General features: G+C 42.0%; 1 protein-coding gene across 2 annotated transcripts in view; it reads right to left on the bottom strand.

Moving 5' to 3' along the window:
• Nucleotides 1-16,315, bottom strand: part of BLACAT1 (BLACAT1 overlapping LEMD1 locus) — a 92,845-nt gene that overhangs the window by 22,585 nt on the left and 53,945 nt on the right. The window contains exon 1 of one of the 2 annotated variants that reach the window (XM_060231313.1): nt 9,082-9,692. The exons of the other annotated variant lie outside the window; for it this stretch is intronic. The gene's annotated coding sequence lies outside the window, so the exon portion shown is untranslated. Of the gene's footprint in view, nt 1-9,081; nt 9,693-16,315 lie in introns of those variants that run through there. 2 annotated transcript variants of the gene reach the window in all.

Here is a 16,315-nt window from a genome sequence, read left to right as displayed (position 1 = left end):
CAGAAGGAACTCATTTGCATATTAGATCATACCCCCTGATGTCACCATAGTTTTGCACAGGGCTTTTTCATAGAAAAAAATCCCAGCAGGGACTCATTTGCATATTAGGCCACACACACACCCCACACACAGCATATTTACTACTGGGAAGAATTTTACTGTTACTTTATCAAATCAGTTGGTGCCACACCCAATATTGAATGAAGGGGAAACTTCTGTATGTCTATAGGCTAGCTATTCAGTGTGCTGGTCTTGTATCTGGAATATAAAGAAAGAATGTTGGGGCAGTCAATATTTAAATGAAGAGACAAATTAAACCCATCTGTTATATTTGCCAGAGAAGCACTATAGTTGCAAAGAACTGGAGTATGTATCCAGACCTTCTAGCTGCTGGAGTGTGGGAGTTTGTTAAAACGAAAGCAATATTCAGCATTCCAGCTTCTAGATACCAGTCCACTAACTAATTTTGGATTAAACTGATCCCCCTCCCCCAGTGTGTGCTTTCTAAAATTAATAGATATAGCTTAAACATGAGTTACATTTCCAAAGGGGAATCCTCCTTTTATTTTTTACTTCTCTCTTTTTTGGCAGATCATTGTTTCTTTGCCTTTAGCAGCTTGAGTTATAGACAGATAAACATCATCTGCTAAAGGCACAAAAGCAGACCAGTCTGGGTTCTATTCTGGTGAGTTGGCAGCCACAATCCCAGCATGCCTTTTTGTGAAATGAAATCTTTTAGCATAAAGTCCAGTTTTAAACTAGTAAGTTCAAAGGGTTTCTTCTATTGGCGTCTTTAACCACTAAGTAACAGACACAGCTGAATGCTACCCCCTTTCCTATATGTCATATCCTCGCTTTAAAAAATCCAGCCTCAGTTCTGTGTAATTCCATAGCTCAAAGATCACTTTGTGAACATGGGCTGATCTTCATAGAAGTATTTGATTAGCATCCCTATGGATGATTTCCTCCCATAATAGACCAACACAGCATCTTATTTTTGATGCGATAAGAAACCCAAGAAAAAGCACTATGCAGGAATTATCAAGGCTCTGGAAAAGCTGTTCCATAATAATTTTTTTGGTCATGTTGACTTTTTGAAAAAAGTTCTGGTCTTCAAAAGCTCTTGGGCCCCCATTGCAGCTGCCCTAATCATTATGGGATTCAATTGGGAACAGTGAGCAAAAACAGGGCTGCACATTCCATAGGGGTTTTGTTCCAATTCAGGCTCAGCTGAAGGCAAAGGGGATTTTGCTCATTACTTTCCCAGAGCAAGAAAACATTTTGGTTTGCAACAAAGAAACTGGTTAAATGGGCTCTTTATTCCCTCCATCCCCATTCCTATTATTGCTAGTTAATTAGCCATTGGCCATCCAAGGCCTACTTTTTCGCTACTACAAGCAGTACAATCAGAAAAGCAGGTGTGTGGTATGACCTTTGCAATTGGCAGTGGAGCAGACAAAAGGGGGTGTCTGCCATACTAGCTGAGAGTATTTTGTAGGGTCACTGTGTCAGAAAGAGGTCCAGGGTATCATATGCCTAGATATGTGTCCTCCTACAAAAGAAGGAGCAATGTACCCATCTATCACCCATAAATTGTTAACACAAACACATAATTATTCAACAATTCACTGTAAGATGGAAAGAAAATAAAGGGTATCTCCTGCCAACAGCAATGTGTGCCTAAGGCAGATTCACGCATGGACAGAGTATGAAGCTGCCTTAGGCACACATCCTTTAAGAGGGATACCAGCTGAGCAGAAATCATTAGGCCTGCTGGAACTTGTGCATAGGGTTGCTATTAGGGAAAAAAATGCCCTCTCCCTTTAGTGGAGGAGGAGGAGGATTTATACCCCACCCTTCACTACTCAAAGGAGTCTCAGAGTGGCTTACAATCTGCTTTCCCCTTCCCCTCCCACAGCAGACACCCTGTGAAGTAGGCGGGCTGAGAAAGCTCTTGCGTAATAGCTCTTGAGTGGAACAGCTCTGAGAGATCTTGTGACTGACCCAAGATAACATCAGCAGGTGCTTGTGGAGGAGTGGGGAATCAAACCCAATTCTTCCAGATAAGAGTCCACACACTTAACCACTACACCAAACTTGCTCTCAGATGATGATATTTACCTGTATCCCATGAAAAATGTCAGGTGCTCTTTTCCAGACATTAAGCCTCTATTAAACAAGCAGGACATTCTTCTCCAGGCCTATAAGTGCAAGTTTGCACATCACCAGTACATTCAGTTGTTCATAAAGGCATAGCTATTAGGACCAGCTGGCAATCCTAGACCAAGCTGAAGTCCACCATTGTACTTGTGCTGTGCTTCTCATCATGCACTTAGTGTAAGGTGCTCTTCTGAGTAAACAGGCTTAGGACTGGGCTGTAAAAGTATTACCAGAAGGCAGCCCTCTACATAGATGTGTGGTGGGAAAGGGTATGCATACTACAATGAAGGCATGTAAGAAAAACCATTCAAAAGTTGCTGCTGTTTTCTGCATGTTCCCTGGCAATGGCAAATTAATTTGTCTCATCAATTTTTTCCCCTGAAAGCTATTGAAATTTGTGCCTGATGCTGAAAATCCAAACTGTTCAGGGGCTCAGTTCTTGCTTAGACACCACTAAGACTCGATAGTGAGAAAGTGCTTCCAGTTACCTGACTGCTGCTCTCTGCATATCACTCTCTGGATCTGTCTTGGAAATGGTTTTGCATTGTATCCTGGGATTTGTTATGATGGGCCACAGGTGAGGGAATCTTTGAACCCTTCCTCAGAAAGGCAGAGCCTTTTTCTTTTACAAACCTCTTATAACAACTGAGCAGCTTTTCTTTCACCTCTGAATGGAGAGGGGTTCTGAACAGTGATCTGTGTGTACATGTATGCTCTTCTTTGCTTACCAGACCTTACCACATTCATCCTGCTAAGCCTTCAGGGCCCTTGATAGAGCCAGAACCCTCTTATTGGTTAATAAATAAATAAATATGGTTGATTTTTTAAAAGGGAGTTAAAGAATCTGGATTTCATGCAGCTTTGCTGAAATGCCCAAGGAAGTGGATTATTCCTCTGTGTAGCCCATGGCTTTTAGCCCTACATGAATTATGAAAAGCAATCACATAGGAATAAAAAGCCATAGACCACAGCAGAGGGCTTAAGGAGGATAAGCCGAAAGCCTTTAGAAATACACAAAAGAAAGGGATGAAAATAACCTCCAAGCTGGGGCCACCTGGATTTTGTCTTTAGTATTTCACATCCCAGAGGTATTCCAGGAGTTTTTACTGTGGCTATTCAAGCCCTCAATAATTGCTCCAACTCAGATAGTTTCCAGTCTCATGTGGGTTCATTCCTAATGACATTCATTTTTCCTTTTTGAGATGGTTTCTCAAACAAGCTTTTGGTGGCCTCACCTGATCTGGCAGAGCAAAGAGTACAAGTCAGCAGCCTACTCAACAGCACTGAAAGCCCCAGTAGACTTCAAGTATATGTGGGCCCAGATAGTATATGCTCTCCACGTCATGCAAATACATACTGCTAGGATGTTTTATAAAGACTCAGCAAAGCATGTTGGTTGCTGAACACTTGAGAAGCCGGGTGTGATTTTGAGAAACTCTGAAAAGGAACAAGTGTTCTCTAATCTCTTGCAAAACTGGCTTCACAGCAGTTAAACAGACTTGACCTAGATCATCAATGCAAGTCTTTGGGGCTGAACATTGAAAGCCAAATTTCCCAGATCATCTTACTGGATTGTATGTTTCAGATACTGAAGCAAATATTTTAAATGGACTGAAAATTCTTTATATTCTCCTTTGTTAAATTTTCTGATTTGGTGCGAAATGTATGCTCTAAATTTAAGTGCTTATATGTTAAAACAAAAATGAAAATTGATCACTTAGCTGATCATTGTTTGTTCATTTCATTTTTCATTTCATTAGTGGATGTTTCTGTTTGCCAACTGTGTTATAAAGTGAAGAGAAAACATCTAAAAAGCTGAACGTGGAAGCACTATATGACAAACTGTCCAAACTAAGTTGGAATGGTGGTGGCATTGCAAAATTTCATGCATTTGAGCATAGCATAGCTATGCAAATACTTGAGTACATAGATACCATCTGAAAATTCACAGTGGCCTATTTCCTCTGTAGTTGTATGTCTCCAACAATACATGGTTCTTATAGGCAAAACATTGGGTGATTTCAGACATGCCTTTACTAGGCCCAAAGCTACAGGTTTTCTATTACATGAAGGTCATTTCCATCCACAGAAAGACATGCTTGGTAGCAAGTTTGGGTTAATGTGCTAGAAGACAATGTGCCAGTAAATCAGGAGCTAATGGTTTCTCTTTCTGTAATGAATTATTCTTCAGCTTGTTCTTGGAAACATGTCTTCCAGAGACATTTGGCACCATACATATTAAAAAGTGCAACTTCACTTGTGGAGAGAGCATTGTGAAAGTTAGCTTTAGAGTGTTCCCCCAAATACTCTACAGTGTCCTTTAGCCTGAAATGTGTCCACTTACTGTAATGTAAAATAAAAAGAGGGAAAGAAACATTTTTAAAGCACATGTACATTTCTTGTCACTGTAGGCTTTCATTCAGTTTCCAGACATGAGAACTGCAAGCCCTGATTTAACCATCCCTCATGAAAATAGCCCAAAATGAAAAATAGAATGGATGCTGGCATACAGAGCTCTGAAAGGTGTACAAAACAAAAAACTTTTTTGTAATTCCCAGACAAAAGGGATAAAGAGGGTTGAACTGAGTGTACAGTTTCCACCTCCTGCGTTTCAGGTGGATGGTCTCCCCAGCTGCCTTTTCAAAAGACCTTCTCTCTGTACTGCAAACTAGGGAACTACAAAAAGAAAATGTGAGTTCTTGGAATAAGGAAAATGCTTTAATTAAGGAGGAACAAAATCTCCCCAGTGCTCCTTCCTACAGATGGGAACAGTCCCTGCTCTTTAATGAATGCGTCTGCACCTTGTGCTCAAGATGGAATTTGTGGGCTAAATCTGCTGAGCGCCTGTGGAAATAAGTGAATTTATATCAGTTTGCCCAGCTGAAGCTTTGGCTCTCTGCCCTTACCTACTCCCTGTACAAACCATGCTCTGACTCATGCTTGTTCAACAACAGCTAGACTATTTACTAACTTACTAAAATGGGAGGATGTCTAGAATAGGAAGCATTCCCACTACCTTCTTCTTGCATGGCCTTGGGAAATTTAGTTATTTTAAGGCCATTTAGAAAGCATTTTTTTTTCCTGGCAGGCAACACCTTCTACAATATGGAATATAGTACTTGGGTTTGTTCCACATACTGACTATTCAGATAAATTGTTTTAAAAGTCACCTACTAAATTAAGAATATATTTATTTGTTTGTTTGTTTGTTTGTTTATTTTTTCAGTTTAAATTCTGCCCACTGGCTCAGGGCAGATCACAAAGCAGATTCTAAAACATATTAAATACAATATTACAGAATAATTAAAACAGTTTAAAAGAGCAGAGATTAAAACAGGTCATACTATTTAGCTATGTACATCAGTTTTAAACAGGTGTCATAGGGTCTCAGAGTCTTCTTAATCTGGACCATGCAGAGGTGATAAACTTAATTCAATGGTGGGACAAGTTTTTATTGGATGCCCACCACCTCAGCCAAAGTCCTAGTGGAATATAGAAACATTTTTATATATACATATAAAACATATATATATATATATATATATATATATATATATATATATATATATATATATATATATATATATATATATATATATATATATATATATATATATACATACATGTATATATATATATACATACATGTATATATATATATAGTGCCATGTAGTCAAACATACTATACATGAACTATGAGCATACACAATATACATACTTGCTGTATGTTCTATCAGGAAGCGGCACAGTAAAAAATCTGCAAAGTCTAGCAAAGCTCGTACATATGAGATATGAGATCTACTGTGGCATCGTGAGTGGCATGTTATATTTAGACTCTAGATACCCGCATTCAAATTAACTGCCCAGTCATGAAGCTTACTGGGTGACCCTGAATTAGTCATTATCTTCCAACTTAACTACCTCACAGGATTCTGGTGAGGATAAGGAAGGATGGACATGTACATTGGGATAATAAATAAATGAAATAAAAAGAAAGAGCCTGGTGCTGTAGTGGTGAGGGTGGTTATACTAGGAATGGGGCAGACACCTATTCAAATCCTTATTTAGCCATGTAGCCTGCCAGGTGACCTTGGACCAATCACTCTCTCCCAACCTATCCTACCTCACAGAGTTGTTGTAAAGATAAAACAAGAAAAGAACTGTTTTGCCACTGTGAGTTCTTTGGAGGAAGGGTGGAATTGTGATAGAAAAAAATACAGATAGTTGTTTTGAGATGCAACGATTGCTAGTCAACAGCCTATGTTACGGTACTGAAATGCTTAATTTTTTTATGGCCAAAGTACAAATTTATTTATTTACTCTCTTCACAACAGGGAACCAAAGCAGCTTACAATCTTCTCTTCTCCCTTTTATCCTCAGAACAACCCTGTGAGGTAGGTAAGGCTGAGGGTGTGCAACTGGCCCAAGGTCACCCAGCGAGCTTCCATGGCAGAATGGGCAGACCTGGGCCAACAATTTAATTAATTACACCATGCTGGCTCTCAAACAAAGCAATTTGTTTTTCAGTTTTAATGTACTATGTATAACTAAGAGTTTTTGTCTATCTGTTTGCCATAAAAGGATAAAATCAGGATGTTTGGGTTGCATCAATTATTGAAAATACTGCTACAGATGCCTTCTGCTCTCTGCCACACACCCTTGCATTGCCATGCAAGGACTGTGGACATTATGCTCAAAAACAGCCTGTATAAAGTTGCAATCAATGTGGATGCTCTATGTTTCCAAATAATACATCCAATAATAATTGAAGCAACTGTTAAGTGAACATTTGTGACATCTACCCGCCTTGTTTACTACAGGGCCTGAAAGCCCTGCATCTCTATGAAAATGTTTCTTATCTGGTGTCCTCAGGGCTTGCATATATTAGATGTGCATTCAAAACGTTGTTCCTGTGGGCATGGGAGATCAGCTAGGGGTTGAAGCTCTTACTTTTTGATGCTCCAGAAACTATCCACATCTACCACTTATGCAACTGTAGGAAACAAGTACTATTAATAGACAATATTTTTGGCTCCTTTCCTTCATGGTCCAAACTTTCTAAGACAGCAGTACTTTGAACTAACTGGTTGTACAGAAAGGAAAATGGACAAAGAAACTGTTGGCTGTTGCAGCCCTGCCTATCCCAAACTGTATCAAAAGGCTGCAATCACACTAAATAATGCACTTTCAATCCACTTTCAGTACACTTTCCAACTGGATTTTGCCAGTTCACACAGTAAAATCCAGTTGGAAAATGCACTGAAAGTGCATTATTTAGTGTGTGTGTGTTTGTGATCACAGCCAAACAGTAGAAAAGAGCAGAAGTAGAAAAGAACAAGAGTCCAGTAGCACCTTAAAGACTAACAATATTTGTGGCAGGGTATGAGCGTCTATAAATTAGTAGTGACTCATGAAAGCTCATACCCTGCCACAAATTTTATTAGTCTTTAAGGTGCTGCTAGATTCTTGCTTTATCCATCTTGATCTATCTCCTGCACTAAACAATTTAAGCTGTTAAGTCAAAACCACAAGTGTGGTCCCACCTCCCTCAACTATTACTTTGTCATTTCCAGAGGAAATGTTTATACAGCTGGAGGATGTATAAGGCAGATTGCATGATATGAATCTCCCCAAAGCCAAGCCTATTAAGAAATGCAGATTCCATAATTACAGATAGCAAATATTGGAGAAAGGCACATGCATATGACAGGTTTCCCTCCACTTTAGATAAAATTCAGCAGTACATACACGAATGCCACTTTCAAAGGTAATGCTTTTTTTTAAAAAAATCCTGTATTTGTAATTTAACAAACACCATTAATTTAGAATTTACATGTGGCTCTTTTGTGTAGTTAAGAACATATCATAAAGATATATGCTGATGTAAAAGGTATTTTTATCATCACTTATGAAAACACCCACATTGTAGCCCTTTATTTCAGATTAATACATCCTTGACAGCTAGTTAGTACCTCTGATTCTCTATTCCTACTAGTCACTGATAGCAGTCAACACTCCACTCACAAACATGCTGTCGTCACCCTGATAGTTCATACAATGTGTGAAGAGGACACAAAACTCAGTCATCTTCAGCATGCTCCCTGCCCAGGCTCTGACACCCCTTTCTTTGTTTCCCCCTCATTGCCAATCCATTCTTACCCACGTTGCATCCATGGTTTCCCCAAAAGGCTGAACGTGGGGTTTCTTCGCAGTCTCACATGAGCTCACCTGGTGCAGATGATTTCACCTTCAAAAGAGAAGCCTCCCAGTGACAGCCAATGCCAAGATGGGCAATTTGGCCACAGGCCTTTATTAAGCTCAGCAGCAGAGCTCCCACAGGCTGGTTTTGCTGTTCCTAAACTTTCTATCAGAGCAAATTGCAGAAAAGGATCGCTGCTTGTCTGATAAGCACAGTCAGAATCCAGCTGATGGCTAGAACTGTGTGAGCCAATTCCCACTCTGTGATTTCTGCCTCTGAAAACTGAGCAGTACCCAACTAAACTTGACTCATTTTTGAAGCCCCTGACCCCTCCCTTTCCCACTGTTCCCCCTCCCCCCTCTCAGGGCTTTTCCACCAGTAGCCAAGCAGCTACTGTTGTGTTTCATACTTGAACTGATTCCACATCAAGCCAGGCACTTGGTGAGGAATGGGAGGGGGGGTGGGAGATCAGGTATTTCTCCATTCCTAACTCTGGAGGGCCTTGGTAACAAAGGCTCTATTTAACTGGATCCTGTGAAGCAGAAACCTCTTGTATCTACTTCACTGCCTTTGATCTAACTCCCCCAGTGGGATGTGTATTAGTCATGTCCCTCCTGCTAAGCTCTTGCAGCCAAGAACCTGGGGTATAAGCTCCCCCTCCCATTGCTTCCCCTGTTTTGGAAAGCCTCCCCTAGGCTAAGACATGGCAGAAAGGCGCTCACCCATTCCTGTCTCGGCACAGCTGCTTCTCTGCACTCCAGCCTCTCATTCCAGTCTGCTCCCCCTTGCCCAAAACGCGTCACCTTCCCAGCATCAAGTTTTTCAGGGATGAGATACAGACACTTATCCCTGCCTTTTATCACTCGCCCAACCATTGAAGTGACAGCATCAATATTCCGCTATGCCTTCGAGTCCTCCTTTATTATGAGCTTTTTTCCCCTTGCTGTGACTAAGCACCTTGCAAAATCCATTCAGTCCTGGCTTAGCATCCTGAGAAGATTGAAGTTGGTGGATGCTTTTCTTTTTTTCCAAAAGGGCTTTACTGGCAGCTGGACAAGGGGCAAACAAAGGAAATATTTGACTGGATGCCTAGATCTTCTGGTACTGAATGTGCTTTTTAACTCCTGCCTTGTGCAGCTCCTCTGCTGTAGCCCCTTTATCTCAAGAAGCTCTGAAGGGAGGGCACTCTGGGGAGATATACTAAGTGGATGAGTTGTCTGGATTATGGGCTTCTAAAGAGACTCAGGATCCAATTTGCCACATGTGCAACCAGCTCCTTTAACATCAGAATTTCTCTGCACTGGTATTAATTGTCTTAGCAACTTGTATCTACAGATACATTAAAGTGAGCCTGTCTGGAAACCAAGGCATGTTACATTGTCTGCTGAAAGACCATAAAGAAGCACCTCACAAATATAACGATTCATCCTTCTTGAAGCACCTTTCTACAGCAGAGGGTTGAGGGTATTCCTTGAACAGTGAGGGCAGCATGCAAGTTGGACCGTTCAATCCTGTTGGGTCATAGGCTTTCCTCATTCAGCTGAAGAGCCTGGAAGGGAGGGAAGTGCCTGGAGCAACTGGCAGTGGAGTGGTGTCAAAGAGTTCAGCATTCTGAACTATGTAGTCCTTTTTATGGTCAAATATTTCCCCACTCAGTTGCAGGTGGGCACATGGTCTCCTCTCACTGGGGTTATCTTAAATAAGACATGGACCACACAAGACTTTAGCAGACCCCTGTTGTGCAGATCTACCCTAAAGTGGTGGAGAGCATTGTACAAAGCAGCAAATGGGGCATATGGGTAAGATGCCAAGCTCCTTCCCCTGCCACATGCTCTTACCTCATAGTTCATGACCTCCCCCAATACTCCCCCCCCCCCACCTGCACTTTGATACCAAAAGTAGGTCCAGCTGGAAGAAAAGTGCCAACAGGCGTCCCCGCTCATGTCTGGCAATTCCAGTTGTACTACCATCACTTATTTGAATATGATTGAAGGCAGGCTAATGTCTGAACTAAAGATGGGCACAGAACCCGAAAATGGTGGTTCATTTTGTGATTTGTTTGATTTCTGACACAGTTCATGGGTCGTTGGTTCATTAGGTTTGGGAGGTATAAAATTCACCAGGAGTCTTCAGCAGGCTCTCTTCCACCCTTCCTCCAAGTATGGCAAATATCTGAGTTATAGCCCAACCCCCACCCCCACAAAGCAGGTGCCCCCAGGAAAGCTCAACTTTCCTGGGTGCTCTCACTGACAACTCTTTGTGCTGCAGAATGGGAGCTCCATGATTGGCTCCCAAAGCTGCCAATCAAGCTATGGACAACTGCTATAGGTATTTCTAGGGCTCTTGGAAGTGCACCCCAGCATTGCCTAGCAATTGATTGAATCAGCGCCAGGCTGTCTGGGAAAACGAACTGCAAAGATAAAACAAACAAAACACCATGGTCAGAAGCTGTTCAAAACTATCCACAAATTGCGGTTCATGGTTCAGTTCTTGCCCATGCCTAGTCTGAACACTCCTGAAGATTTGTGTTTTGCGCATTAGATTTCACCTGAATGATGGACAGGGCTAGCTCTAGACTGTCTGGCACCCTAGGCAAGACTAACTTCTGGCACCCCACCCACACACTGATAACATCACTGAGCCACATGGGGGGCTCCCAATTCAGCACCCCAGAAGGCCAGCACCCTAGGCAATCTCCTAATTTGCCTAGAGGCAGGGCTGGCAGTCAAGACTATGGGCGTTTTCCCACAGAGCTTACCGCGGAGCGACGTCCCTCTTCACCGCGCAGCGTCTGCGCGGATTTCCCACCAACTGCTCCGCAGAACCAGGAAGTGCCGGGCCTTTTGTGTCGCGAATGTAAACCTCTAAAAACCAGTTTACGTTAGTGACGCAAAAGCCACGGCTCTTCCTGGTTCTGCGGAGCAGTTGGTGGGAAATCCGCACAGACGCTGCGCAGTGAAGAGGGATGTCGCTCAGCGGTAAGCTCTGTGGGAAAACGCCCTGTGTCCTTTAGACTTTCCACTATCAACTACTAAACAACATTACCTAATTCAGTTTTAAGTAGCTACAATCCAATATGCCCTCAGGCAGATGCCCATTTATTTCAGTGCTCTTAAATGTGCCTAGTTCTCTGCTAGATTGTAGCTGGTGTCTTTTCTAAGATTAATTTCCAGCTTTGCCAGATAGATTCTTTAATTCTGCTCTTTTGCTTTGTGAGGAACCTGTGAGTGACAGCTAAAGATGGATTGGACCAGTTGTTCTTCCCCCATCCTTTTTGTAGCTCCAAAGTGAGCTCCTTCATTTGTTTCTCTGACACATCATTCTTTCCTCAAACTTAGGTACCAGAGCAGGGAATAGTTTCTACCAGTGATCCTGGAGAGCTGCTTTCAGTCTGGTAGATGGACCAATGGTGTGACACAGGAGAGGGCTGCTGGATATTTATTTAAAATATGTATATCATGCTTTTTTTCTAGTCAATGGGACATTTGCTCAATGTGTTTCCCCAGTTCAGGATTGCAGAAGCAGTTTTTAAAGCTTATCCTGGAACAGGAGCTTGCTTCTATCAGTTCTGCCTGGTGGGCAGACTAGGGCAGCCCATATTGGAACAAATACATTTTACTAAAACAGATTACTTACATATGTCCCCCACAAAGCTGTAACATATGAAGTAGAGAATGTCTTTGTGAATAGGGGACATTGAAGGGTGAAGTCAGAAGCCCCTAGCTAGGCTGGACTGCCCTGTTTTCAGGCATAGTGATTCCTAGCAAATGCACTGCACGCACCTGAAATATCTTCAGAACTAAGCCCTATGAATAGTTGGCACCAATCTGGTTTCCATGAAGTGAATTCAGAGATCAAAGTAAATGATAAACTTGCCCTATTCCAGTGCCTGCCTTGATGGTTCATTAGGATGGACTTTTGAATAGTTATGAAAGGCAGAACTGACAGGACATAAACCAGCTGAACAACAAAGTACATTCCTAAGAAGACTTTCCTGAGAATAAGTCCTATTTAACAGACCTGATTAGGATTCTGGTAGACATGTTTAGGATTGCTCTTTCAATCACCTAGTGGTGACAATGGGGTGAATGGACCATGGCAAGAACCATGATATGTGGTTGTGAATGTAATCTACTGAAACTTTCTGTGGGTGTTTGTACACTAGCTGTTTTCTCCAGTATATAGACACCATTTGCTCACTTGTTTATTACTGAACATTCAGACAAAATTTGTCCCAAACAGTTGCTTTCACATGCTTTCCATTGTAATGTTTTCCTCATTTTTAAAACTTCTACTACCATTCTAGCAGTCCTTCCAAGGGTATTTCCACATGGAGATTTTTCCCTGGGTGGGATGGCATGCAGCATACCCCTGCTTTTTAAAGTTGCTTTCATGCTCTTTGGCTTTGCCTTTGCATAGCCAGAGGAAAGAAACCCTCCTTTGCTCTGACTTAAAGTGGGAATAGCATGCCAACTGCAAAGGGAAAATAGTGTGCCAGTTGCAAACGGAGCTTCCATGTGAAAGTGTAGCCAATCCAATGGGAGCAGAGCTTGGTACTCCATTCCAAATGGGAATACTTAGCTCCAGCATGCTGTTCCACCTCTTTAGCATGCTTTTGCCCCTTAAAAAAGTGAGCTGCAAAATAACTGTTGGGGAAGAGGAGGATTGCTGGGCTGCAGGAAGGATTCTTGTTTTGGTGTTTCTGTGTGAACATGACAAGAATGAAGCTGATGGTGAGGGGCAGTGCCATCTGTGAGTGATGTGAGGATGGGGAGTATGAATGCTATCCCTGTGCTTCTCCATCCTGCTCTCTGCATCTTCTAAAGTGGGGAATGGCTTTTCTCATCCCTGTGGTGATGCAACCCAGGTGTGAACTGACTATAGTGCCACCTTCTCACCTGGAATGGAGGAGGAGTTAGTAATATCACTGGTGACTGTGTATAATTCCATCTCTCCAACCAAGCAGCACCTGTCCATTCCTGCCCACCAACTTTATTTTTTTCCTCAGAAATGGTGGTGAAACAGTCCCCCTGCCCACGCCTGGAGAAGTTCCCTGCATTGACAAATATTGTTCATTTTACCAGGCTTCTCCAAACTCACTATACAGGTGAAAGAAAAACCTCCATTTCACCATGCTTACACATTTGCTTTGGAGTCCCCGTACATTCTATAAAAACCACCTTGGATGAAATTGACAAGCCATCCTGTACTGTCTCTTCAGCTAGTCTGAAGAAGAATGTTGCAGATTCATATAAGAGTTTCCAAATTTGCTGTTGAGGTGGATAAAAAGCTATCTCAGCTTCACCATGACTTCTGAAGTTGTTACTGTTGTTAATAGTGGTGACAAGGGATGGGCAAATGCAATGTGGGCTGCCTCCCCACCCCAAAGGATGATTTCTTCCTTTTTCATAAGGCTAGGTCATGCATAATCACAGGGTCTAGCATGAGTTTTTTAAATCATTTTTTATTTTCATCTTGAAGCACCTTTGTTAATATCTGTTTCCAAACATAGAAACACATGAAGAAGGTCAGAACATCAGCAGTAACTCAAGAGAACATAAATAATCTCTTATTGGACTATGGTGGAAAAGAGTACATGTCCCAAAATGACTGGATTAATGGAGCTGAAGCTGCATTTGGAAAGGGTATTTTGGTAAAACAGCTAGAACAGCATTCCCTAGGAATATGAATTTGCTCATATCTTTTTTCCAATATAAAACTTTGATATAAACAAATAGAATGGAAAAGCCATTATGAACTTTCCCAGTGATCATTCCAAAGCATGCTCAGAGATCTTGGCAATTCAGTTCAGAAAATAATGCTACAGCAGGGAACCCCAACCTTCTTGAGCCTGTGGACACTTTTGGAATTTTGAGAATATTAAATATGCACCACTACAAAATGATTACCGTGGGCGCTAGGGCCAAGCACAGAACATTGAGTGGTTCCAACCCAAGCATCTTCCTGTGAGGGAAACAGCTGTTTCTGAAAGAGTGCTCCCTGCAGACACAAAGGTAATACTTCCCAAGATCTTCTTAAGTACTTCCTGTTCCAGTAGGATGGAGGAAAACCATGATTGGCTATTTCCTCTGGAAAATGAGGAAGTGGGCTCCAGAAAATGTGGGTACCATGACACCTATGGGAACCATGTTGGGGATCACTATGTTAAATGGACTTTTAAACCTGTCCTTGAGAAAAATTGGCAACTCTGCATTTTTATAGTTACTAAACATCAGGGTGGGAAAGAAGGTGCATTGTTATAGCTTGATCTGGTCAGCTCTCAAAAGCGAAGCAGGGTCACTACTTGCCAGGGAGGCCACCAAGGGAGACTCTGCAGAGGAAGGCAATGGCAAACCACCTCTGCTTCTCACTTGCCTTGGAAGCCCCTTGCTGGGGTTACCATAAATCAGCTGTGGCTTGATGGAACTTTACACATACACACAAACAAGGTTGTGCACTAGCAGTGTGTAAGTTAGGAAATGGAAATTCTCGTGAACTGTATCTGTGCCATCTCTTTGAAGAAGAGAGTAATCTGAAAGGTATATTATATCTTTGAGCATCCAGCAGTTCTTTTCAACAACAGCCGGAGCTGGGGTTTCAAATACTTTGTAAAACTTAAGCCATAGATGTAATTTTGGAGACCCCAAATGTTAACAGGTGCCAGTTAAATTAGACCCCTTTTGCCCGATTCTTTACTGCTCCCCATCCCCTCCCCCTCCAAATCTCTCAGGTGCTTTCATTCGACACAGATATGCCTGGTCTCCAAGGAGCTGAGAGATTGCAGAGAGGTTTCTACAGAGTGACAGAATGCCCATTCTTCTCCTAACTCTGTCCCCTCTGAGAGCTCATTGTTTACCATGACTACACACATTCTTGAGTTTCTGATGACAGCCCTGTTGCCATTTTCATTCAGGGGAAGAGGAAAACAGCATACATGGATGAAGAAAAGAAACTCCTGGCAACACAACTACAGTCATATTGGGTCTATATCATGGCCCATCTATGTCAGAGTTACTTCTCTGACTAGTACCAGTGCTTCATACCTTTGTGGGGGAAGCATGATTAGTAGAAAAATCTATCCAAAAAAGAATTTATTAAAAATATATATATTGCAGGGGGGAATCTGACTTTGGTAAAACAGTTATTAATTTGGGGACGAACCCCCAGATATTTTACCTGCAACATCTGTATAGGTGCAGACATTGTAAAGAGCAAGTCATTGATATTTAGTCAATGTAAACAGAGCATGACAACTGGCAGTAGCAAGAAGTTGCAGCCAGGAGGAGGAACTGAGCTGGTGCCAGAGTGGGTGGGGTAATCAGCAAGGGGGCAGTACTAGAACCAGAGCTGGTGGCAAGGGAAAAAGGAAACATAGTACTTGCTCCTCCTCATCAGTCCTTTTAGGTCCTTTTCTTAACAGTAATGATGACAGCATACTGCAGCCAAATCATGGCAGACTCCCTTGTTTTTTGTGTCAGAACTCAGGCCAGGAATATATGAAGCAGTAAGGAAAGAAGCACTTCCATGTCAGAGGGTGTGACTTCCAGTGAGCCTAACATGCACAGCAGAAGCAAAAGTATATTCAAGATAAAGACATAGAAAAACCACCACGTAGCAAGAAATATGTGAAGAGCCAAGAACTGCTGGAAATTAAGCAGATGGGAATGAGAGCAGGAAGCGAAAAAAAATAAGTCCAGTGGAGCATACCTTAGAACTCACTTTATGTGGAAGAGTTGCTGAAGAAATCTTTTTTGCTAACAAGAAGGTGACTCTAACAATGGGGTAGGCTCTGCTCAATCAAGTCTGGAGGCTTCCTGCAGTTTAAGGAGCCTTCCTTCAATTTAGGTGACTTTTCTTCTAAACAAGCTGGAGGGAGGCTCCTTAGTCTGGAGCCTTCTGCACGAGGAATCAGATTTGTAGCTTAGGTGTGTTTCTGGATCCAGTTTTCTTGCTTAA

The sequence above is a fragment of the Heteronotia binoei genome, chromosome 2 (genome assembly GCF_032191835.1).
Source record: "Heteronotia binoei isolate CCM8104 ecotype False Entrance Well chromosome 2, APGP_CSIRO_Hbin_v1, whole genome shotgun sequence".
Taxonomy (NCBI): domain Eukaryota; kingdom Metazoa; phylum Chordata; class Lepidosauria; order Squamata; family Gekkonidae; genus Heteronotia; species Heteronotia binoei.
This window is presented reverse-complemented; position numbering and strand designations above follow the sequence as displayed.